Source organism: Pinus tabuliformis, chromosome 6 (assembly GCF_031772625.1).
Source record: "Pinus tabuliformis cultivar Carrire ecotype Pingquan chromosome 6, CPIR1, whole genome shotgun sequence".
Lineage (NCBI taxonomy): Eukaryota > Viridiplantae > Streptophyta > Pinopsida > Pinales > Pinaceae > Pinus > Pinus tabuliformis.
The window spans coordinates 1,343,223,517-1,343,250,506 of record NC_142292.1 but is presented as its reverse complement, the minus strand read 5'-3'; positions in this window follow the sequence as shown (position 1 = coordinate 1,343,250,506).

Sequence of the window (26,990 nt, the reverse complement as noted above, 5' to 3'; positions counted from 1 at the left end):
ACAAGTACATTCAGTGCAGTTTTGAGGGAAAACGTTGTGCTTTGGCTTATGAAGATAGGCAGGACTGACGGCCAATTGGAGGCTGAAGATGAGTTCTGCCATGAATTGATTTTTATGTTTGACTAAAAAACATACTGATATTTTTGAAGTATGGAAGACTTAAATATATTATGGCAAGAATGGGATTTTTGAGGCCCTCTGTTTCGATATTCAAGTGAATCAAGCAATGAGAGGGATGTTGGCATGATATGGCGTGCTGAAGTTCTTATAGAACCTATTGGTGAGAGTTGGTGAGCCCTTGTTGTCGAGGATAGTAAGTTACTTGGATCTATATCAGGAGGCCTTTGTAGTACAAGGGCATAGGATCAAGCTCACAATCCAAGACATATATTTTCTAACAGTACTGCCCCTCTTATAGGTGGTAGGCGAGATACATCCAGTATTGCCTTTTCGGAGGCATATTGATGAGTTTGTTGAGCATCATTGTGTGGGGTAGTTGTGCAAAGGGCACAACGATTAGGGCTGATGACTTGGAGAGGCGTGAGACATGAGCTATAGCCACAGTGGTGCTACGGATCTATGGTAGCCATGCCTTCCACCATATCACTGGAGGGAGGATGATGTTGGTCGAGAGTGTTTTGTGAGGGACCTACTATGGGTGGGCCCAAATGTTGTTGTCATCATTGAAATGACAGTTGATATTATGCATATGAAGGACCAATGATAATTGTTCATTTGGTACAGTATTATGTTCACTCTTCTTTGAGAAGATCCCCACTATACAAAATCATGTTCAGATCCGTGATAGGGGCCCACAAGACCCCAGGATGCGCCATTGGGGGTTAAAAAAACTAGCAACAAGAAATGATAAAAATAAAATCCAGAATATTCCAATTTTATTTTGTCCTTGAATTAAAATCGAATTTAGTCTCACCAGCTACTTGGAATTAATTAATTAATTCATTATGGATTAATTAGTTGGAGAAATTCAAGTTATAAGTCTTTATGTAGTCATGCAACAGTTATCCCTTAAATTAATGAGATTATCCCTTAATTAAGGAGATAAGATTGAGTTATATTTGATTTGTAATTAGTTAGCTCAGTTTACTGAGTTAAGTCCAGTTAAATTAGTTCCAAACTGTTTGAGGAACTAATTGTGAGTTTTTTGAAGAATCTTTGGCGAAAATGACATAGAAAAAATTATGTTGACGTGTTTCGAACCAACCAGTGTGGTTCATCGTCAGGACAAGTTGAATGAGCAGATCTCACTTAGCACATTAAATAGATAGGGCAGAGTATCCCATGACTCAACGGCTAAAAAACAACAGCTAGAATTGATTGGATAACGGCTAGTTTGACTATGATAAAGGGTATAAATAATATTAATATATACAAATTTTTATTTATTTATTATTATTATTATTATTATTTTTATAAGAAAATTTTTGGTTATTAATATTAAAATTAAAATGTAAGTGGACTATACTAGAATAAGTAAAATCATAGAATAAATAATTGCAAATATATTGATAAATATAAATTAAAATGAATTAAATTAGCCCCAAGGGATAGCTCAATTGGTCGAGTTCCCGTTGCTAAGTACTTTCCCAGTTGGGAGATCACGGGGTCAAATCTCCTCGAAGCCCTTGGGGTTAGGCCTGTTAAGATTGGCCGATGGGTAGATCCCTTCGGGTGGATCTGCCCCAATATTTCCCGTGGATGAATTAAATTAAAAATTATATAAAATTAATTAATTTAAAAAATATTAGTTAGCTATAAATGCCAAAAATAGAGTAATCGTTAATTATATTTATTAATTAAAATATATATTTTTATAAATATTCGCCAAAGAGTTAAAAAGAAAAATATTACAATATTAAAAATTAATTTAAGGATCAAAAAATAGTATATTAGTTTTAAACTAATTAATTTTTGTAAAATAAAAATAAAATTAACAGAGAAAGAGTTTACACAAAAAATAAATAGATAAATAAATAAATAAAATAAATCAATACATAATTAAAAATAAAACTAACCATATTAAAAACAATTAATATATTAAATTAAAAATTAATATTTGTAAATTTATTATAAATAAATCAAGTTTAAATTAATAGACACATAGTTTAAAAATAAATAAATAATAATAAATAAATAAAAATAATAAAAATAAATAAATAAAAATAATAAATAAATAATAAATAATAAATAAATAGATAAAATAAAATAGAATAGAAATCACAAACTTAATTAATCAATTATTAAGGGAGGGAAAGAAAGAAAACTAGGAGGAGGGGGCTGGGACCCAGCAACTACTAATCTTCCAGCCATCCTCTCTATTGAGATTGTTCGGGCTTTTTTCAATCTCAAGGGCTTTCCTAAATTTCCAATGATGGAAATGTGACACTCTAGCAATCACACTAGCCTCCTCGATGCAGACATGATGATTGGTTTTCTCCACACGCTCTACTAACGCGGACGATTTAGTTCTCATATGCTTGAGGTCAGTTGCGTGCTCACTAATCCTTTGATTAATGGAGCGACCAGTCTCACCAATATAGGGGGTCCGACATGAATAAGGAATAATATAAACCCCTTTCATGTCCTTGGGGTCGATGGGATCCTTCACAGATCCTAGGGATTTACGAATGGTGTTAAGAGGTCTAAACGTTGCGGGGATATTATGCTTCTTAAGAACCCTCGCAATCTTATTCATGGTCCCCTAAACAAATGGAAGATGGACACCAGGAATCTGCTCTTTAGGCCCCCTTCTGGTTAACAAATTCTTAGCTGCTTTGAGGAAAGCCTTTTGTCCCAAGTGTCTGCTATAACCATTCTCGACAAAGACATTAAGGAGATGGGATTTCTCCTCCTCGAAGCTCTTTTCATCAGAGATCCTTAAGGCACAAGTTGCAAGGGTGTTGAGAACCCCCAACTTTTGGGCCGAGAAATGGTGGGAACTAGCATGAAGATATTGCTCCGTATGAGTTTTCTTGCAAAACACTCGATGGGAGAGGGAACCATCCTCATTCTTAGAGATAAGAATATCAAGGAAAGGGAGGCAACCATCGACTTCTTGTTCCTTAGTGAACTTAATAGCTGAGGATTGACTATTGAGAAGATCGAAGAATAGATCTAACTCCTCTTGGCCATGAGACCAAATGACATTAGTGTCGTCTACATACCTTTTCCAAAGCTTGGGTAGGAGACGGGCAGAATTCAGAGCCTTATATTCAAAATCCTCCATAAAAATATTAGCAACAATAGGGGATAGGAGTGAGCCCATGGCAACCCCACAAGTTTGCTCAAAGAACTCACCTTCAAAACTAAAAAAGGTAGAGGTGAGGCAGATCTCAACTAACCGAGCAGTATCAGGATCAGTTAGACGGTTGATCACATCCATGGCCTCATTTATAGGGATGCAAGTGTAGAGGGAAACAACATCAAAACTGAACATAATGTCTCCAGAGTCTAGCTTGATGTCCTTGATCTCCTCAATAAAGGAAGCTGAGTCTTTAATGAAGGACGATGTACAACCAACTAAGGGCTTAAGCTTTAAGGCAAGAAACTTCGCAAGATTATAGGCAGGACCTCCAATGGTGTTGACGATAGGCCTAAGGGGAGCTCCTTCCTTATGGATTTTAGGGAGCCCATAGATTGTAGGCGTGATAGGATTGCTCTCAATGAGTTTATGGTGTAGGGGACTCACTGAGTCACTGGATTTAATGGCAAGGGCCACAATCCTTGAGATCCTCTTTAACGGGTTTTTGGGAAGCTTCTTATAACTACCGCTATTATGAAGATGATCTAGAATTTTATTGTGGTATTCTACCTTGCTAAGAACGACAGCAGCCCCACCCTTGTCAGCTTTCAGAACAACAATATCTTTGTTATGATTTAACGATTTAAGGGCTTCAAATTCATCCTTGCTAAGGTTGCTCCTGGGAGGCTTAGCCTTCATTAGGATAATAGTGCAATCCTGCCTAATAGTATTCTTAATACTATCAGGTAAACCTCGAATCCAAAATTCTATGTCACAGATAATTTCATCCACAGGGATCTTCTTAGGGGCCAAGGAAAAGTTTAAACCTTTGCTTAAAACGTTAAAAACAAAAGGTGGAAAAGAAAAGCTAGATAAATTAACAACTTTATTATTATGAGTTATCAGTTAGTTTATGCATGTACGCACTCAACAAGTGTACTCCAGATAACTGAAGATTCCCTCATCAGAAACTCATGCATGTCTGTTCTGAGAAAAACCCAGTTGAGCTAAATGTCATGGACAGGTTACTATCAGTTGCATGTGTTTTCCTATAAAGGAAACTCATCCATGGAGTCAATCGTTACTTGCATCGCTCGTTACTGGCAGGCGCTGGTCCAAGAAACAAACAGGCTGGGGCTGGTCAAATCTGGCTGGATGGGTCTCTCTTGCAAACTGGAGACAATGAACTTGACGGCGGGCTTGCCGCTGGCTAAATTGATGGCGGCGGGCGAAGCCCAGTGGATTAGCCCGAGCCGATTCGAGCATCCGAGTATCCGAGTATGCTGCTATCCGAGGAGCCAAGCCGATTAGCGAAGCCCAGTGGATTAGCTGAGTCGCTCAGCCAAGGGAACATTCCTTGAGGATTGTGTAGTTCTGGCAGTATGTTAGAGCAATTCTCCACTTGGTGACGTGAGAATCATCCACTAAGAATAATGCAAGGAAATAAGAGCTTGGAGGGCAGAGGAGAAGGCTTGTGAGAATCCAAGATTGCTTGTGAGAATCTATGAGGATTGTACTGAGAGCTGGCTAGTTGTGAAAGCTAAGATTTTGTATAATTTTGATGTATTTCCACCTTGTATGATAAATTATACAGATAGTGGGGTTTTTATTAGAGGCTTTCCCCAAAGTATTTTCATGTGCCTTGGATGATTCATTCTTCTTCTTCTGGTTATATGTGCTCAGCTCTGATTCAGCTTGGTCTTTAAGCTTCTGCAAAGAAAATTGATAGTAGAAGTAGGTTACAGTATTTTTCTTTGGTTATATTTCATTATTGGGTTAATCTACAGTCAGATTTTCTACATGAACTTTGTGGGATATTTGTAGAGAATTTATAGAATTCCTACAGGGGCGGCTACTGAAATGGGGAGGTGGAGGGAGAGTCGAATGAGTGATCTAACCTGAATTTTTTCTCATTGGGACCAGATGCCACTATACATAGATGATTATCCATACAATAACATGAACTATCAGGGGATCCTTACTTACCACTTCCACCGGGACGAGCATCGGGCTCAGATGGTAAGTGAAAGTTGTTATATATTTAGTGCATTTATAGTTTAAGAAATATGTGTATGTGGTACTAATTTATAAACTTTGTGGTATGCATATATAGCACCATTGAGGCCGACAGGATACACGGGACGAGCTGCAATGCCTAGGGTTGTAAATCAGGTGGGACGTCATCATGACGGAGACCAGATGATAGTGCTCTACTAGAGGATTTCCGACGTAGATTTGACATATTACTGACCGAGTTGACAGAGCATGGATGGCATGAGCTAGAAGATCGATATACAGATGAGTGTATGGGTATTCCCCCGGAGTGGCAATGAATCATGCAGCGCATGCCGCTGACTAGTTAGGGCATACGAGATCTACAGGCTTGGAGAATGGATTCGTTGGCTCGGGGAATCTTGAGATGATAGAGATTAGTGATGAGCCCCATAAATGAGTAATTATATGGGCTCATTTTTCCTCCTAACTTAACTTAATCCACCATTATCATTAGTTTATTGCATGTTTTTTATTATATTTATTCTAATAGAGTGAGTTGGGTTAGTCATTATGCCATGAACTCTAATGTGTGTTTAATGCATATTTTTGGTCAATTTTAGAGACAAAGTCAAAGATTTAATGGAAATTTGGTAGCAAATATTTGAAGAACATAAGGGAGAGGATTTATAGGAGGGTATCCCCCTCATTTATGACTCCCCACTTCGAATTCTCCATCATGCAGCTCGGAGCACAAGCAGCCACATCAATGCACCAAAGAGGCAGTCGAGCAAGTGGAGGATAACTTTTGTTTATCTCATGTTTTGGGAGCCAAGCCTCCCTAATTTTAAGGAAGCTATTGGGAGCTTCAGTTGTATAAGTAGAGAGAACTAGTGCCTCATTAGGTTGTTGAATGTTAGTCAAATTTTCGAACTTTTGTGTATTTTTGCTCTGCTCAACTTCAAGCTTACTTTTGTTGACAGTTTCATGTAATCCTATTATTATTTTGATAATGAAGATGAGATCTTGTTCAAGCTAGCACTGAGTTACCTCAGAAGGCTGAAGCTCCTGGGTTAGGGCCCAATCCAAGCAGCCAAGCACCTATTGTTTTGTATTTATACGTTTTGCTTCAGTTTATGAATTAGTTATTGTTAGATAGATTTCTGTCTTGGTTAAAAATATGTTGCTTTTGGTGATTTAAAAGGTTGTTTCCATTTCAGTTTGTTGTAGCAGGTTGAACAGTGATAGGAAAAAGATCCAAAAAGGCCATCAACAGAGCCTTGGCCTCCTTTCCTCCCTCTGGTACCCTCAACTGAGGCCAAGACACTCTTGCTGTCACAAAAAACACAAATTTGTCTTTTCCATAGGATTTCTAGTGTTGCAGTTCGTTAGAAGGTTAATGCTTTGCTATAGATCTATGTCACCATGCTCATTTCTATCTTTGCAATAAATTTCCTTCCGTGCTTTCTTTCCATGTAGCATTTTTTCCAGCATTTGCTTTCCTAGATCAAATTTTAACTTAGGTTCATGAAACTTTTGTTTCTTTTGATGTATCTAGTTTCGTTTCTTGCTTAACTTTAGTGTTTGATTTTCAGTTCACTTTCAAAAATCCTCTTCTCACAATAAGTCGGCCCAATAGCCATCACCATTTCTCTTTGATTTATGTTCCTCATGTCACCCAAAGTCCCTCACAAGTCTTCCCTATCTTGCTGCACTTTTCTCATGAACTTTCCTTTCTTCCCTTGAACAAGTCCAACCATATTTATCTTCCCTGATCCTTTGAACCATAGACACCTTAACACATCACCCTAGCCTTTAGCTACCTTTTCCACCCACTTTCCTACCTTCAAAACCTCCAAAACTACTCTCAGCATCGTCTTGTAGACCTCTTGTAGATCCCCTGTAGCCTCCTGTAGATTTTCCTGTAGGTGTCTTTTTCAACTCTGATTGTAGGAAAAGCCTCTAGAAGGCCACCTGGGACCTCCTAGGACCCATCCACACCTTCCTACACCTCTTCAAACTCCCAATTCACCCTCCATCGCCACCTAATCGCTACCACATTCACAAACAAATAAATTACATGCATGACAATTTCACCTAAAAATACATAATAAAAAAATACAGAAGATGTTTTTTTTCATTTCCTTCAAGAAATAGCTTGAGTAGATGTTGTCTACTTCCTAAGTAGGTAATGGCAATCATTTTATGGTTTTTCATCTCTCTTTCTACAAAAGTAAGATTAGTTGGTTAATTAGGGTTTGCTAGGTTTACCTTACATTTCAATCTTTTTCTCCTTTCTGCAAGTAGAATAGCCTCTGTAGTGTAAGCTTTCCTTTCTTTCATCATATCTAAAGCTTCTTCTAGAATTCATAGAAGTTGGCTTGAGCTCTTAGTGATCTTGCGCCCGCTGACCAAGTGACAGCTTGTAGTACGAACTAGTACTTGTGCATAGAGCACCGTCGCTTCCAAGTTTGTTACGAAGTACTGAGTTGATAAAAGTAAAGTAGGAAGCCTAGGAGTTGCAGCATTATTGCTGCAATATTGGTGCTCACCACTTTTTTGCACCATTGTCGAAGAAGCATCAAAGTATTTTGTGATTACTTCTTTTCTTCTATTTTCTTCTACAACATTCTGCTAAGTAGTTTATTTCAGCAAAAGTAGAGTAGTTGTTTCTTTCAATTTCTATATTTTCCTATTTTCATTTCAATTCTATAATTTCCATTTCAGCAAAAGTAGATTAGTTATTTCCCTACTTTCATTTCAATTCTGCAATTTCCATTTCAGAAAAGTAGATTAGTCATTTCCCTACTTGCCTTTCAATTCTACAATTTCCATTTCAACAAAGTAGATTAGTCATTTCCTTGCTTTCAGTTCTGCAATTTCATTTCAACAAGTTCATTTCAGTTAGTTACAATTTGTTTGTTCAATCAATTTCAGTTTTGCAGGTAAAAAATAAAAAACAAAAAACAAAAAATCAACCAAAATATTTCTTTTCATGGCTTGTAGGAATAGAGATAATTCAGGAAAAAATTTGCCCAACATCCCCACCACATCACATAGCCACCCTTCTCTCTTCTTCGGTGGCAGTGATCAAGAGGAACCTTTAGGTGAAAAACCAGAGATATTTGAAGAACCTATAAGGGAAGAAGAAGAAGAAAACATCCCTCCTGAGACAATGGCTGAAAACACAAATGTTGGGGGGAATGGAGAAAGAGTAGAGGGTGTCTTCCCCATCTGAGAGACCAATGGGGACACTAAAATGAATAACATAAGCTGCTTCAGCCCTACCTCACTTTCATGGATTGACTACAGAAGATCCTGACATCTTTTTGTTTTAGTTTGCTATTATCTGTCGAACCTATCACTATGCAGAATATGAGCAAAAGTTGAAACTATTTCCTTCTACTCTCAAGGAAGCAGCATTGCTCTAGTTCATGGGGTTACCTGGAAATAGCATCACAACTTGGGCCCAAATGTAGCAGACCTTTAACAACAAATATCGAGACTACTGTATGTCAAAAGACACCAAGGAAGATGATCCAGATTTAAACAAGAATGAAACAAATTATAAAGTTAACCATAAACACAAAGATGCAGTGGAAATAATACTTCATTTCATTAATGTAAAATACTAAAATATGCTTACAAACAGGAATGGAAATAAACCAACTAGGGCGATGGTAACTTATCTCTGAGAAGAGATGTCATGGCTACATGCCTCTGAACTGTCTTACAATGAGGCTCATGGGCCTTTTTTATTGAACAATAAGAGCAAACCCTAAATAACCAAAACCTTAACCCGAGGAGATGTAACACCAAGAGTTTATGGGCCCCGTTGGGGTGAGTTGGACAACCAACTTCCCGAGGTTGTGACTTGGTCATATTATCTCTGTTTGATGTGCATGATAGCCTGTTGGAAAGATCTCTCTCAGGACTACAACAAAAAAGATGATTTTAGACAAAAAAATTCTGGCGGTAGATTTCCCAAAAACATTGTTTAGGGCCTCAAAACGGCTCCGGAAGTTTAGGACCTAAAAAACTGCTAAAAATAGTAAACTGTGCTATAATTAAGGAAACTGAAAAACTGAAAGAAGCAATGGTGGGGGTCCAAGTGGAATTTTCGGGTGGCCACCAATATCCACTTGGATCATTCCTCCCCCCTTAGGAAGCAATGGTCCCCATTGTGTTGAGTTCCTCCATGAGATGAGAGAACTTCTACTGAACTTGGTCCCTGGTGAGCCACTTGCCCTGGTGAAAGAGTTGGCCTGCTTTGACAACTCGAGACCGTTGGATATTCTGCTAGCGAGTGTGCTTGATCTATTTGTCCATGATTCAATCAGTTGCAGCTTGTTCCATGCAATCTGGATTTAACTTTATGGGTGTGAGTTCTTCTACAATGTCAGATGTGTCTAGTAATGGTGGAAAGTATGGCCGAAGGTGGTCCACATTGAACACTGGGTGCAGGCCAAGGAATGGGGGAATGTTGAGGTCAAATGCATTGTCTCCCATAGCCTTAGTAATGGTGTTAGGACCATATTGGAGTGGTCTGAGTTTCCGATAGGCTCCAGTAAGGCGTTCCTTTTACAAATGCAACCAGACATTGTCACCCACCTGAAACTTGTGTGGCACCCGATGTTGATCTTGTCGCTGCTCATACTTGGCATTTTATTTCTCCAGAATGTCATGGACCTACTAGCGAATATGTTGGATGTGCTCAATGAAGCTGTTTTCCTTATCTGTTTTAGACTAGACATGAGCCGAATCTGCATGAGTAGCTACAAATGGCATGGCCACATCAATGGGACATAGTCGCTGGAATCCCAAGCCCACCTGAAAAGGGATGTGGCTAGTCAAGTTGTGGAGAGCCCAATTGTAGCTATGTTGAACATAGGGAAGGCTCTCCTCCCATTTGTGTGGATGCTTTGAGTTGTACATCCGTAGAATGTGTACAATCATCTTGTTGACAACCTCTGTCTGACCATCAGTTTGAGGATGGAAGGTTGTGGACTTAGTGAGTTTGGTGTCTAGCATTGACTAGAGACTGGACCAAAATGTACTGAGGAACCTGCTGTCTTGATCTAAGATGATAGACTATGGGATCCCAAAGTGTACCAACACTCATTCAAAGAAGAGTTTAGCAGTGGCTTCTAATGTGATATTCTTTTTGAGGGCCACCATAATGGCCATCTTCGAGAACCTGTCGATGACCACAAAAACACAGTCATTTCGATGCTTAGTGGAAGGAAGGCCTGACATGTAATCCATGGAGATGGATTCCCAAGGTCAACTAGGGGTAGGCAGCGGGGTATAGAGGCCTTGCTTCTTGATGGTCGATTTGGAAATGGCGCATGAGGTGCATGCTCTGATGTACTTCCCGACATCCTATCGAAGATTCGGCCAATAGAAATAATTTTGCAGTATTACCACCATTTTTTCGACCCTGAAATGCCCAACAGCACAATTGTAATGTGATTCCCAAATCATCTTGGCACGCTCGCTTGAAGGAACACAAAGGTGACCCAGGTGGCATAACATGGAATCTAGGAGGTGAAAATATGGAACATTCTGACCCTGCAAGAGTGTCTGGTATGTGTGGCCAAATTCCAGGTCGATTTTGTAGAGAAGTGGCCAATCAGAAGTCTCGTGCCCACAAAAGTTGAGCATGGTGGTTAATGCCATGATCGATGGTCAATTGAGGTAATCTGCAACAATATTAGTGTTGCCCTTCTTATACTTGATATTCAAATGGAACTGTTGCAGGTATGTGGACCACTTTTGATGGCAATCATTCTGCAATTTCCCTTGGGTCTGTATGGACTGCAAGGGTCAGTGGTCTATGTGGATAACCGTTTCCTTCCCCAAAATGTAATGCTTCCATTGTCAACAGGCCTGCACAATGGAATAAAACTCTTTGTCATAAGTGGGATGCTTTCGGACTGTGTCTAAAAGTGTCTCGCTATGAGATGCCATTGGATGCCCATTTTGAGTAAGGAGTGCCCCAATAGCATAGTCAGAGGCATCTGTCTTGACCTCAATTGGTTGTTGCAAGTCTGGTAATGCAAGAACTAGTGTCGAGCAGAGGCGATCTTTCAACTCTTTGAATACCTTCTGTTGAGATTCGAACCAAAAGAATTTTTCTTTCGCTCCTCCCTTAGTGACTTGACTCAAGGGCCAAGTGATATGAGAAAATCCCAACACGAACCTGCGGTATAAGTTGGCAAAGCCTAGAAAGTTGTGAAGCTCTGTCAGAGTGGTTAGAGATGGCCAATCCTGAATGACTTGGATCTTGGATGGATCCACATGCACCCCCTGTTCATTAATAATGTATCCCATATACTGAATCTGGGTCATTCCAAAAGTGCGTTTCTCCAAATTGGCACATAACTTGTGTTGCCGCAGTGTTTGGAGAACCTGTCGGATGTGGTGGAGGTGCTCTTCCCAACTCTAGCTGAAGGTAAAGATGTCATCCAAGTATACCACTACAAATGAGTTGGTGAATGGCCACAAGATGTCATCCATTAGCCTCATGAAGGTTGTAGGAGCATTCGTCAATCCGAAAGGCACAACCAACCATTCAAAAAGGCCCTCCTTGGCCTTGAAGGCAGTCTTCCACACATCGAAGGGTTCGATTAGTACCTAGTGATATCGTAACTTCAAATTGATCTTGCTGACATATTTTTCCCCCTTCAATTGGTCTATGAGGTCATCAATTCATGGGATTGGGTACCTGTTACGGACAGTGATATTTTTCAGCACCCGATAGTTAATATAGAGTCTCCAAGTCCCATCCTTCTTCTGTACCAACATGATCGGGCTCTCACAGGGCGATGAACTCGGATGGATGTGACCTTTTTGTAGCAACTCCTGAATCTACCTCTTGATTTCATCGTTCTCCAGAACATAGCACTGATAGATTGGTCCATTGGGCAACGGCGCACCTGGGGTCAGATCAACGGAGTGCTTGACTTGACACTATAGAGGAACCCCTGCGTGGGAGGTGAAGATGTCCTCATACCCCTCCATTGCCTTGTCCATTTGTAGTTGTCATGCTTAAGGCCCTATCTGGAGGTCGTGGCCACCATCTCTTTCTTTCCTTGAGGGTGTATCATCAGGAAAACAAATTTCTCAGTTTTGGAAATGAGCTTACTGCATTGTTTTGTAGTAACCAAAGAGATGCCGGTAGGGAGTGCTACCTCTGGTATCCTATACAACTTATTTCCCAAAGTAGCAATAACAGCACGGGGCCTTGATTCATACATAGCATGTCACTTCCACAAGTATGGTTGTCCTAATAATGCATCAAAAACTTCAAGGGGAGAAATGTCACACAATACCTCATCCGTGAAGGGCTTGATGTTATATGGAAGGCAACACTGTTGGCTCACACGAAGATCCCGTCCTTGGTGAAGCCACCTGATGGTGCACAGTTGTGGATGTGCTGTGGTCAGTAAGCCCAGCCGATTCATGACCTCTGTCGAAATGAGGTTCTTTTGGCTCCCACTATCGACAATGAACTATAGCGGGCAGCCCCTTACCCACATCTGGGAGTGGAAGAGACACTCCTCCTCCTCTAGATCTTCAGGTTCCTCCTTCTGTATCTTCGTGGTGGCAACGGTGGCATTGGGCTCTGCATTGATAATCTGCTTCCCTTTGTCATTCCCCTTATCAGGTTCTGACTTAGATTCAGAACATCCATCTGATTCTGAAACCTTTAGCTTAGCCACCAGTGACTGTTTGGCCCGACACTCACTTGTGTTGTGGGTGGAGCTGTTATGGAACTCACACCACTTTCCCGTGTCCTTTTTCTGCTTTGCAGCACTGTTCTTTGCTTGCAGCTTTGGCGGGTTGTCTTGGGCTGCCCTCCCTTGGCTTTTTCCTTTGTTCTGTGGTTTGGGGGCACCTTTCCCTTGTTTCAGATTTGCAGATCCAAATTCTCGCTTCTTTTGTTTAAAATTTTTCTAGACCTTGGCAGCATACCGGTATGTTGTGCTGAGCGAAGAGATGTTCAGTAATTCTATTTCTTCCTGGATGTACTTATGCAGGTAGCCACGGTATTTGAGTACCAAATGCTACTCTATATCCTTGATACCCAACTTTGTGCGAAGGGTATCGAAAATATTGTTAAACTCCAACACGTCTTGGTCCCTTCCCTGCTGCAGCGTGGTCCACCTTATGTATTGATCCTCATAGCTTCTGACAGGGTAGTACTTCTCCTTGATGGGATCCCGGAATGAATTCTATGTGGGTGTGACTGAAAATAGTGAACCTATACTTTCATCCTTCTTCTTGCAGTAGGTTTCCCACCAATCCTTGACTTGGGGTGGTACTTTGAGAAGAGAGAAAATAATCTTTTCCCGATTGGAAAAATCATGAACAGAAAAATAACCCTCTAGCAAATTTAACCATTTATCAATGGCATCTATATCTATTTGACCCTCAAATATGGGGATTTCAAAATTAACTTGTACCTTAAACAGTGTGGTGTTTACAGAGTTGCTATTGGAAGCCGATGCGTCGCCCCTGGGTAGCCAGTGAAGGATTTGGGCAAAGTTGTCCATCATCGCATTCCTTTGTCACTCAAGGGCTTCTTTGAGCAATATTTTGATAGGATATCCTGCCCCCTCGTCTTTCTTTCCATCCGCCATGGGAGGCCGTCGGGATTCGCGAGGCTGGTCTTTCAAAGGTTCGACCTGTTCAATCCCTAACTCCTTATATCTCGACCTCGTTGGGGACATGCAAAGAAAAATAAAGAAGAAAAGCATACTGCTCTGATACCACTGATACATATTTAAATAGGAATGCAACAAATTATAGAGATAACCATAAACACAAATATATAGCAAAAATAATACTTCATTTCATTAATGTAAAATACTGAAATATGCTTACAAACAGGAATGGAAATAAACCAGCTAGGGCGATGGTAGCTTATCTCTGAGAAGAGATGTCATGGCTATATGCCTCTGAACTGTCTTACAATAAGGCTCAAGGACCTTTTTATTATTGAAGAATAAGAGCAAACCCTAAACAACCATAACCCTAACCCAAGGAGATGTAACACCAAGAGTTTATGGGCCCCATTGGGATGAGTTGGATAGCCAACTTCCCGGGGTCGCGACTTGGTCATATTATCTCCATTTGACGTGCATGATAGTCCGTTGCAAATATATCTCTGAGGACTACGATGGAGAAGACAATTTTAAATAGCTAATCGTTGGCAGTAGATTTCCCAAAAAAATGTCATTTAGGGCCTCAAAATGGCTCCGAAAGTTTAGGACTCGAAAAGCTGCTAAACATAGTAAATTGTGCTATAATTAAGGAAACTAAAAAACTGAAAGAAGCAATGGTGGGGGTCCAAGTGGAATTGGCAGGTGGCCACCAATATCCACCTGGATTAGAGGAAATCTTCCGAATGACCATGGGATGTGATGAATCATTGGAAGATTATGAAGAGAGGTTCCCGGTCAGTTATAAAAGGGACAGGTGCACACTTGACCCTGAATCTCTAAATTTGGTCCTGCTCAGGGGAATTCCGAAAGACCCTCTAGACACCCTCTATCTACTGCCTAGAGGAGACATCTACCAACTACCTTATGAAGATATAAAGACTGTTTTTAGAAACCATTCTGGGGAAGCCATAAAGAGAGGTAGGGGGAGTCAACCGATAGCCAATACCTCCTCATCCAATTCATCCCTCAAAGGTGAACTTGGAAACATGTTGGAAGACTTCAAGAGTGAGATGCTATAGACTCTTACCATGCACATGGATACCTTGCATATCAAAAGGAAATAAGAGGAAGTAGAGAGGGCTTTGGCCATTTTTTTCCCTAGATGCACCAGGAGGCATCCTAGGAATGAATGCCCATTGACCTCTATAGTGGTTTGTTCAATCTGTGAAGAAAATCATTCTACAGACAAGTGTCAGTCCTTGCCTGAACTTAAAGTTGTATACCAAGGGGCCAAAGGAGCCACTGAATAGATCTATTACATAAACCAAAGGAGGTCGCATGGATCTAGACCATATCAACAGGGGATGCAAAGGACATCTCAAGCATACTACAACCCCAACCAAGTCACATCCATACCTTCTTGGGGCCCCCTTGCTCATCCTTCCTGGTCCACACCTCCTCCTTGGTCCTTCACATCTCCATATCATGCCAAACCAACTGCTCATTCCTTTCAACCTTATGCTCAGCCGCAACCTCAGTGGAATGCATCTCATCTGGGGTGGAGGCCCCAATACATCTCTCTTCCCACTCTTTTGCCTCGACCACCTTCCCAACCACAACCCCATCCACATCCATCTCAAATATGCACTCCCACTCAAATCCCTATACCACCATTTCCAAACCCATGCATTGAAGTAGCTCAACCCATTTACAATCTTGAGCTACAACACTTCCAAACAACTCCTCTTGAGCTCAATGGTATTCACCATAGCTCAAGAAGAGTATTGCAAAAAAGAGATTATATTGATATCATTGAAGGAACACATCCAGCAGAAGAACATGCAAAAGAGAAGATCAAATAACCATGGGTTGCACTTGATGAAGAGAAGACATCAAAATCAGAGATCGAGAGAGCGCCCTCATGATTACCATCAAATCCTCCATGTATTCAAGAGAAAAATCATCAAAAAGAGGAAGATATGAAGGTCATGGTAGAAGAAGACATGAAGAATGATCCAGATCAGCAGAAGGGCCAAGGACATCACAATTATATTAATATATGGTTCCAGACAATCATTAAGTTGCAACATCACTCTCTTCCTCAACTATGCTTGATCCCTTCAAAGTCAAATCATTTGGTATCTGAAAACCGTATATATGTCAAAGCATACATTTCCAGCCTCCACATAATTTTTCTATCATCTTGATGTGGACATGGCTCCATTGGAAGTATTCTTATACTTGAAAATGATTTTGTTTTTCAAGTAGGGTAGGGTAGAGAGAAAAAAAAAAAAAAAATCTAAGGTGAAAACCTCCTTGGAGGCGCCTCAGATTGGCTCATTGATTGAAAAACCCCATGAGGTATTCAATGGGTTGGGAAGAAGGAAAAGAGGAGAAAGAATAAGATCCCTGGGTGAAAACCTCCCTTGGAGGTGCCCAAGGCAGGCAATGAGGGTGAAAACCTCCGTTGGAGGTGCCCACGGCAGGGAATGAGGGTGAAAACCTCTCTGGGGTACCCTAGTTGTTTTCAAAAAAAAAAAAGAGAAAAAAGAAAAATAAAAATGAAATTCCAGTTGTATTGCAGGTGCAGGAGGACTATAGGAAGCAGCCGCATGTGCCAAGGGAGCTCTGAAACCAATAACAGCACCTATCCTACCTTCCCTCGCCTTTCTCCATCATTCTTGACATTCTTTTCTCCTCACTATGCTTCTTTTTCCAAAAACTATGTTTTCTATAGGAGGCCCTATGTTTTCTACAGGAGGCTCCTGTAGAAATTACAGAGAGCCAGAAATGGATTGTAAAAGCAGCCTAAGGAATATGGAAGCTTCATAAAGGGTTTATAAATCCTCCTTCATTCTTCAAACCTCTCTTCCATCATTTCCAAGCTTCCATCACACCCCAAGCTCATTTTTCTTACTATCCAAAAAACTATAGGATGCTCTGATGCCAAAAAACACATAGAGCATAAATTTGTTTCTTCCTTAAAAAACTATTTCATGGGAAGTTGCATATGGATGATGGTAACATGCTCAAGCAATTTCAACAAATTCCAGTGCAGGGTTACCAAGAAATTGGCCTCCATCACCTTCAACCATTTTTGCATTTTCTCAATATCTGTGCATCCATTTAAAAAATTGTTTCATGGGGAGATGCATATGGTTGATGGTAACATGCCCAAGCAATTTCAACCAATTCCAGTGCATGATTTCGAAGAAATCAACCTCCATCACCTTCAACCATTTTCAGTTTTTCTCAAAATCTGTGCATCCATTGACCAAAATGTTTCTATGGGAGGTGCATAATGATGATGGAAACATGCTCAGAAAATTTCAGGTCAATCCAGTCTACCGTTTGGGAGATATGGACAAAACAAGTCATTGTCCCATTAAAATCTAGCATCAGCAACATGATGGTGTAAATCTGAAGGTTGAAGCAGACACCTGAAGATCAAATCTAGCCAGAGAGGAACCTGCACACAATACAACCATATCTGAGAAAGCAGAAAGCATGCATCAAAGGAAATACAAGCATGCAACAAAGGAAATACAAGCATGCAACAGCAAAGGAACCATAATGCACCACAGCACGCACATTCGACTTGCAGGTAAGTGTCTAACCCTCTCCTCTATTGCATCTGTGTAATTAAAAAATATTCATAAGTGAATGAAATGGTTAGGGTTGAATAAGAAAAGGTGGTCAGTTAACTAGCCACCCTCATCTAGTTGACTGCGCTCATCTAGAGATGCCACCACACATGTACCTAGTCAACTCACAGAAAAATCCAAAGGAAAGGTGGTGGAGGGTATACACACTTCGATGCAATTATGGGAAGTGATTGTGGGGAAGAGTCATGATGACAAGGCAGTGGGGACCAATGGTCCAAATATGGAAACGTACCTTTTTGCCAACTCACCTCATCAGCAGAAATATCTCAACGAAGACATAAGTACTCCACCTTGAAACTCCTTCAATGCCTTTTCTTCCATTTCATCCTCGTCCAATTAGATGCAACAAGCTCTATACCACCTCCATATCCTCGAAACCATATTTCTCTATTGTTTTCAGCCATCCTCCTGCTATTGGCATTCTACAGGAGCAGTAACAGGATCTACAGAAGCACCTATAGGCAGTTCTATGGGAGGGGCAGTAAGCAGTTTTTAAGGAGAAAACATGGGATCTTCGCTCAATTTATGGCTTGAGGAGGTAGTTTCTATGCATACCGACCTTGTGTATTAATATGTACAAGGAATGATATAGTTTTAAGGAGGAATTGAGTGTGTAGGAGAAGAGGAATTCCATAAAAAAAATCTGCCTATTTTCTTAAAAAAAACACAGTTTTTCTCTGTTTTCCTGTTCCTTCAAATTCTTGTCTCCATCTCTATTTTGGGAATTCAAAGGGGGTATAACCAAAATGACAGGAGGATTCATGAGGAAGGAGCCCAAAAATTCAGCCAGGCTCCATGAACATCCTGAAGTAGTAGCCATTTTCACCAAAGAAAATTGGATGCCATTTTTTGAGAAATTATGATGGTTTGATGAAGAAGTGGCTCAGGAGTTTTCCCTTTCTTTAGTCCCTGATCCGTATTTAAATAGGAACACAACAAATTACAGAGATAACCATATACACAAAGATGCAGCGGAAATAATACTTCCTTTCATTAATGGAAAATACTGAAATATGTTTACAAACAGAAATGGTAATAAACCAGCTAGGGCGATGGTAGCTTATCTCTGAAAAGAGATGTGGCGGCTACATGCCTCTGAACTGTTCTAAAACTGTGTTACAATGAGCCTCGAAGGCTATTTATTGTTGAGAAATAATGGAAAACCTTTCACATCTCGAAACCTAACCCTAGAAGATGAAACGCCAAATTGTGGGCCCCGTTTGGGTAAATTGGTACATCAATTTCCAGGGGTCGTAACTTTGGCATATGATCTCCATTTAACGCGTACAATAGCTCGTTAGAAAGATCTATCCGAGCAATACCACTTTGGGAGAAAATAAGGGTCCATGGACCCATGTTTCCCCAGATATCCCAAAAAACGTCGTTCAGGGCCTCAAAACGGCTCCGGAAGTTCAGGACCTGAAAAACTGCTAAAAATAGTAAACTGTGCTACAATTTAGGACACTAAAAAAGCTGAAAGAGACAGTTGTGGGGGTCCAAATGGGATAGGTGGGTGGCCACCAACATCCACCTGGATCATTCCTCCCCCCTTAGGAAGCAATGGTCCCCATTGCGTTGAGTTCCTCCATCTGTTGAACTTGGTCCCTGGTGAGCTGTTTTGCAATCTCTGATGTGTTAAAAAATGGTGGAAAGCATGGTCAACAATGGTCCACATTGATAACTTGGTGCAAGCGAAGGAATGGAGGAATGTTATGCTTCAAAGCATTGTTACCGGTAGCCTTGGTACTGGTGTAAGGACCATGTCAGAGTGGTCTGAATTTCTGATGGGTTCTGGTAAGGCGTTCTCTCTGCAGATGCAACCAAACTTTTTCGCCCACCTGAAACTTGTGTGGTACCCCTGTGGGTGAAGAGAAGTTGTTCCTGTGTCTTGTCATGACTATATCCCTTTGCTTCTGCTGCTGCATGGAGGAACCTGTTGCGGGGGTCATGGATGTGATGACATTCTTCCCCTTACTTTGGGAGTGAACCAGACAGATGAATTTCCTGGTCTGGGAGATGAGCTTGCTGCCTTTCTTAACGGTGATCAAAGATGTGGTGGTAGATGGGGCTACCTCTGGTATCCTGTATAATGAATTATTCAAAAAAATAATGACAGCATGAGGCCTGGACTCATACACAACATGTCGCCTCCACAAGTATGGCTGGCCTAATAGTACATCACAAACATCCAGAGGTGTAACATCACACAATACCTCGTCTATGAAGGGTTTGATGTTGTAGGGAAGGCGGCACTACTGGTGAACTTTTAGATCTCGTGCTTCGTGAAGCCACCCGATACTGTACGGCTGCGGGTGCGGTGTAGTCGGTAGGCCCAACCGCTTCACGACCTCTGCTGAAATGAGGTTCTTTTGGCTGCCACTGTCGACAATGAATTGCAGCAGCGAACCCTTCACCCATATCTGTGAGTGGAAAAGACGTTATCCCTCTTTTGGATCTGCAAGTTCATTCTTTTGGATCTTGGTAGTGGCAACAATGGCGTTGGGATCCGCATCAATGATCTACTTCCCTTAGTCATTCCCCTTGTCGGGTTCTGGTTCAAGGTCGGAACATGCATCTGATTCAGAAGCCTTCAACTCAGCCACTAGCAACTGCTTGGTCCGACACTCACTTGTGTTATGAGTGAGACTCTTGTGGAACTCACACCACTTCCCTATGTCCTTCTTCGGCTTCATGGTGTTGTTCTTTTCTTACGGCTTCGACGGGTTTTCTTGGATCACCCCGCCTTGGCTTTGTCCTTTGGGCTTCAGATTTGCAGATCCAAAGTCTCGCTTCTTCTGCTTGAACTTTTGCTCAATTTTGACAGTGTATCGGTACGTCGTGCCGAGTGAGGAGATGTTCAAGAACACCATCTCTTCCTGGATGTATCTGTGCAGGCAGCCACGGTATTTGAGTACCAGATGCAACTCAAAATCTTTGATACCCAACTGTGTGCGAAGGGTATGAAAAATGATTGTGAACTCTGGCACATCTTGGTCTCGTCCCTGTCACATTGTGGTCCATTTGATGTATTTGTCCTCATAGCTTCCGACAGGGTAGTACTGCTCCTTGATGGCATCTCGGAAGTCATTCCAAGTGGGTGCGGCTGAAAATAGTGAGCCTGTACTTTCATCCTTCTGGTCGCAGTAGGTTTCCCACCAGTCCTTGACATGGGGGGCTGCTTTGAGAAGAGCGAAAACAATCTTTTCCTGACTTGAAAATTCATGAACAGAAAAATACCCATCTAGCAGATTTAACCATTTATCTACAGCATCTGCGTCTATTTGACCCTCGAAGATGGGCATTTCAAAATTAACTTGTACCTTAAACGGTGTGGCGTTTCCAGAGTAGCTGTTGTAAGCCGATGTGTCGCCTCTGGGTAGCCGCTGAAGGAACTGCACAAAGTTATCCATCATCGCGTTCCTTTGCCGCTCGAGCGCTTCTTCGAGCAAGATTTTTATAGGATCTCCTGCCCCCTCATCTTTCTTCTCATCCGCCATGGGAGGCCGTTGGGATTTGCGAGGCTGTACTTGCAAAGGTTCGACCAGTTCAAGCCCTAACTCCTTATATCTCGACCTCGTTGGGGACATGCAAAGAAAAACAGAGAAAAAGCAGACCGCTCTGATACCACTGATCCGGATTTAAACAGGAATGCAACAAATTACAGAGATAACCATATACACAAAGATGCAGTGGAAATAATACTTCCTTTCATTAATGAAAAATACTGAAATATGATTACAAACAGAAATGGTAATAAACCAGCTAGGGCAATGGTAGCTTATCTCTGAGAAGAGATGTGACTGATCCAGGTGGATATTGGCGGCCACCTGCCAAGTCCACCTGGACCCCCACCATTGTCTTTCTCAGCATTTTCAGTTTCCTTAATTGTAGCACAACTTACTATTTTTAGCAGTTTTTCGGGTCCTGAACTTCCGGAGCCGTTTTGAGGCCCTAAACGACGTTTTTTGGGGAATCCGGGGGCAACATGGGTCCATGGTATGGACCATGGACCGATGTTGCCTGTTCCAACAATGATAGTGCTCGAATAGATCTTTCTAACGAGCTATTGTACGCGTCAAACGGAGATCATATGCCAAAGTTACGACCCCGGGAAGTTGATGTACCAATTTACCCCAAACGGGGCCCACAATTTGGCCTTTCATCTCCTAGGGTTAGGTTTTGGAATGTTAAGGGTTTTTCCATTATTTCTCAACGATAAATAGGCCTTCGAGCCTCATTGTAACACAGTTCAGAGGCATGTAGCCATCACATCTCTTCTCAGAGATAAGCTACCATCGCCCTAGCTGGTTTATTTCCATTTCTGGTTGTAAGCATATTTCAATATTTTCCATTAATGAAATGAAGTATTATTTCCGTTGCATCTTTGTGTATATGGTTATCTCTGTAATTTGTTGTGTTCCTGTTTAAATCTGGATCAGTGGTATCAGAGCGGTCTGCTTTTTCTCTGTTTTTCTTTGCATGTCCCCAACAAGGTCGGGATATAAGGAGTTAGGGCTTGAACTGGTTGAACCTTTGCAAGACCAGCCTCGCAAATCACGACGGCCTCCCATGGCGGACGAGAAGAAAGACGAGGGGGCAGGAGATCCCATCAAAATCTTGCTCGAAGAAGCCCTCGAGCGACAACGAAACGTGATGATGGACAGCTTTTCCCAGATCCTTCAGCAGCTACCCAGAAGCGACGCATCGGCTTCCAGCAGCTACTCTGGAAACGCCACACCCTTTAAGGTACAAGTTAATTTTGAAATCCCCATATTCGAGGGTCAGATAGACGCAGATGTCGTAGATAAATGGTTAAATCTGCTAGAGAGTTATTTTTCTGTTCATGAATTTTCGAGTCGGGAAAAGATTGTTTTTGCTCTTCTCAAAGCAACCCCCCACGTCAAGGACTGGTGGGAAACCTACTGCGAGCAGAAGGATGAAAGTACTGGCTCACTATTTTCACCCGCACCCACCTGGGATTCGTTCCGGGATGCCATCAAGGAGCAGTACTACCCTGTCGGAAGCTATGAGGATGAATACATAAAGTGGACCATGCTGCGGCAGGGAAGGGACCAAGACGTGCCGGAGTTCACCAATCTTTTCCATACCCTTTGCACAAAGTTGGGTATCAAGGATTCGGAGCAACATTTGATACTCAAATACCGTGGCTGCCTGCACAAGTACATCCAGGAAGAAATACAATTCCTAAACATCCCCTCGCTCGGTGCATCATACCGATATGCCGTCAAGGTCGAGCAGAAGTTTAAACAAAAGAAGCGAGACTTTGGATCTGCGAATCCAAAGCAGGGGAAAGGTGCCCCTAAACCACAGAACAAAGGACAAAGCCAAGGCAGGACAGCCCAAGACAACCAGCCGAAGCTGCAAGCAAAGAACAACGCCGCGAAGCCGAGAAAGGACACTGGAAAATGGTGCGAGTTCCATAAGAGCTCCACTCACAACACGAGTATCGGGCCAAGCAGTCACTGGTGGCTGAGCTAAAGGTTTCAGAATCAGATGCATGTTCCGACTTTGAGTCAGAACCCGATAAGGGGTATGAAAAAGGGAAGCAGATCATTGATGCGGATCCCAGTGCCACTGTTGCTACCGCAAAGATCCAGAAAAATGAACCCGAAGATCCAGAGGAGGAGGAGCGTCTCTTCCACTCCGAGATGTGGGTAAAGGGCTCCCCGATACAGTTCATTGTTGATAGCGGGTGTTGGTAAGGTAAATCCCCTCTGCGGACAGAGGCGATCCCACTAGCCTATCACAGAACTAGCCACAAACAAACCACGCTGCTACGCAAGTTCCTAGTTATGCATCAAAGGTGAATCAAGAAGACTAACCTGGAGTCCAACGCAATGATTGAAGCAGAGTTGATATCCTCGCTCCCTTGCTCCAACAGATCATAAACGAACACCTGCACATGCAAAGGAAAAGACAAATACCAACATAGAAACTACCAAGGCACAACTATATTTCAGTCAGAAAGGAAATAAATCAACATATCACCATGACAGATAATGAGATTGGAACTATAATAGCAGTCGCTCATCAATTAATAAACAGGAAAAGTTACAACCATTGTTCTGACGTCGACCCTTCTCCTGGCTGGGCGAATAACTATATGTGTCTTGACATGAATCTCCTCTCCGGCAGCATAACCTCTCTAGCACTCACTAGCATTCCTCCAAGAACTCAACATCTAACACTCCATGACTTAATCACCAAATCACTAGCATAACACTAACACCAACACTCTCTCTAGCACTAGCTTGTCCAATGCATAATGACAAGCTTATATAGATGGAGAAGGGAGGAGGATGCGATGAACCGGGACACCTTTCGCGGATTTAGCAAAAGCCATAAAGATGGATAAAGCTCGACAAAAGACTAATTTTCTATTCTCAGAAAAGCTCCATGTAATGAAGGAAACAACAGTCGGACGTGCATTAAGGCAAAAAGCACGACTAAATTTGGTTGGCGCGACCGTTGCTCTAAGACAGAGCGCCAATGGTCGCGCCCCCTTTTGAGGATCTCCATCATTGGCGCGGGTAAGATATTGTGGACTTGCGCCAATGGAAAAAGAGCACTTTTTAGGGATGATCTGCAGAAGGTGTCTTCAGGGAACATGGAGTACATACTCAGGGGAACATAATGCAAGTGTTTTTAGACTTTGTCACTTCTTATAACTCCCGGGATGGGTCCTCCAAGGTACGACAAGAGGAGTAACAGGGATGGTGACAAATTACTGTGTAACAGATGCCCCCTAAAGCATGAAGTCCGAGAGGTGGAGAGGGGTGAAATGCTTTACAAGAACACACATATAAGAGCACACAAGAGCACATATATAAGAGCACACAAGAGCACATATAGTTACTGTCGCCGAGGAGCTGTATTAAGAGACATGACTGATAGTTCAATTACATGATGTACATGGTATGGTCGCAGCCATCCATAAGAGAGTACATAAATAATCTGGATCCATAGTATGGACGCAGCCATCTGGTTAGGATCAATGATTTGACTCAGGAGTCAGGTATGGTCGCAGCCATCCAGTGAATGAGTCAAGTATCAAGAATCACGCCTGGATTACAACAGACACAATCCAGGGTCTTGCGCTCCATCTCGACCCGAACAAGAGTACAAGTCCAAGCATGTGAATATATGAGCTGAAGTCGAACATGCATGAACATCGCCTGATTACCAGTCAATAATGGAAACTATTAACAGACGCGAGAGGTACCACCAATAATGACAATGGCCCTCAAGGTACTATAGGTACAATCTACGGCGTGTGAATCAATGAGCTGAAGTCGAACACCCGTAGAATCATTCGATCGGAGGCCAATGATGAAAACCTCACGTCGAACACGAAGAACCTGCCATTGAGGCATGCAGGCTCCAAGGCACCGGAAGGGAGTCTCTAGGTCAACTTCCTAGATAATGAGCTGAAGTCGACAGGGAGTGACCTTGATCGAAGGTGGGCCATAATGTTTCCCACATCATCGACACGAGACAGAGAGATAATGTCGTGAATTAAGATTGTACGAACTATCAGAAGGGGCTTATTTTTTCAGAGGTCAACTTCTCTTGAACATATCGGCAGCACATTAACGGAATTGGCAGTATTTGACATCAATGTATCAAAGGTCATTATGACGAGGCAATGAGTGAATGAGAGGTCAAATAGGGTACCCAAATCCATGGAAGCAAGTGAAAGATATGAGATGAAATATCCCCACCCCGGACACGAAAGCAAAAAGTGCCATGTTCAAGAGCGACATACTGCCTTTACGGTAATAATTATGGTTCAAAATTTTCTTTTCCCCCCCGCCATTTCTGGCGAGTACCCCAGTTATTTTTAACAAGCTTGATGGGGATAGCATATGCTTGTGTTGTGACAAAATCCGATGTCATTAAGTTTTAACGAGTCTGACAAAGGAAGAACTCGGCGTCTTTTCATGTTTAGAGAGTTTGAAAAGACAGCAGAAAAGGAAACTCCAGGGATGTCCTTTTTCGTAAAGTTGTGTCTCTCGGGCCCGAAAAAGTATAAAATAATACCCGAAAGAACCGCCCGATCATTACGATCGAGGAGTACTTTTCATGATTAGTGACTTTGACCTGAAAAAGTAAAAAAGCGGTCAAAACCACGTCGTTTCGTAACCACTAACGAGTTTGAAACGACAAAAACTCGGTAATCTTTTTATGTTTTAACGGTCGACAAAAAGAACTTAAAACGACCGCCCCTTATCACCATTTAACGAGTCAAAAGGAGGGACTCGGCAATCTTTTCCTCTTTAAATGGTCAGAAAAGAGCTAAAAGCGGACCTCCATTTTTATTTTCTTTAACGAGTCAAAAAGGAAAAATACTCGGCAATCTTTTCATATTTTACGAGTCAGAAAAGAGCGTAAAGGTGACTCGTCCTGAAGGAACGAGTGGTATAAGGGATAGCAACTGGTTCCGGTAATGGTGGAACTTTACTTGAAACACATAAAGGTTAAGAGGCTGGCTAATAAGACCACTCATCGCTGCGGTTCCTCAGGAAAGGAGAAACAACCAAGTGAAAGCATATGATCGGCCAAAGAGATGGTAGCGATGGAATGAAACAACCAAGGCTCATCTAGCAGAATTTTAGCGGATAAAAGGCAATCACGGAATGTAAATCAGGTATGGGTTCATTTTTACACAAGCTTGAACCATGGAGAACTTTGCTTGGGTTCGGTTTCATATTTACACAAGCTTGAAACGAAAAACTATGCTTGCTATAAATTTGCATGCCCCCAGCATGATAATACAAATCGAGGTACATGCCCCCCAAGCTTCATGGCATTCACGGAGTGGATGGAATGAAGGTTCACTCTCGAGATCTGTGAAAGACTCGACTTGTATTTTACGAGATCTTAATCAAAAGACTCGATTTGGAAAGGAGGAGATGTTTCATTTTGTAATGAGGTTGACACAGTAAAAGAACTATCATCATAACCCTTATTTCATTTTTTAATGAGCTTGACACAAGATCAGGAGCTATGCTCGGCTAGACCTAGTTTCATTTTTTAAGGAGCTTGACATAGGAAAACGAACTATGCTCCGCCCGAACTTCATCATAATGAACAGGAAGTCGGGGCTTCCAAGAGTGCCACTCCCGGTGGAAGGACAACATCTCAGAAGTCAAGACCCAATGCCCCCAGGACACTATGTACGACGGTGGCATCGCTGGATACAGGCACGGGATAGGTGGCCACGTAGTTGACCTGCGGTGAGGCAGATGCAACCGGTGGATGAACACCAGGAGGGGATGATGACTGCGCAGGGGGGACTAGTGGACTAACGAATGATAATTGATCGATAGTCACAATTCGTCCATTGTGTGGAAAGCAAACCACACGGAAAAGTGAAGAAAT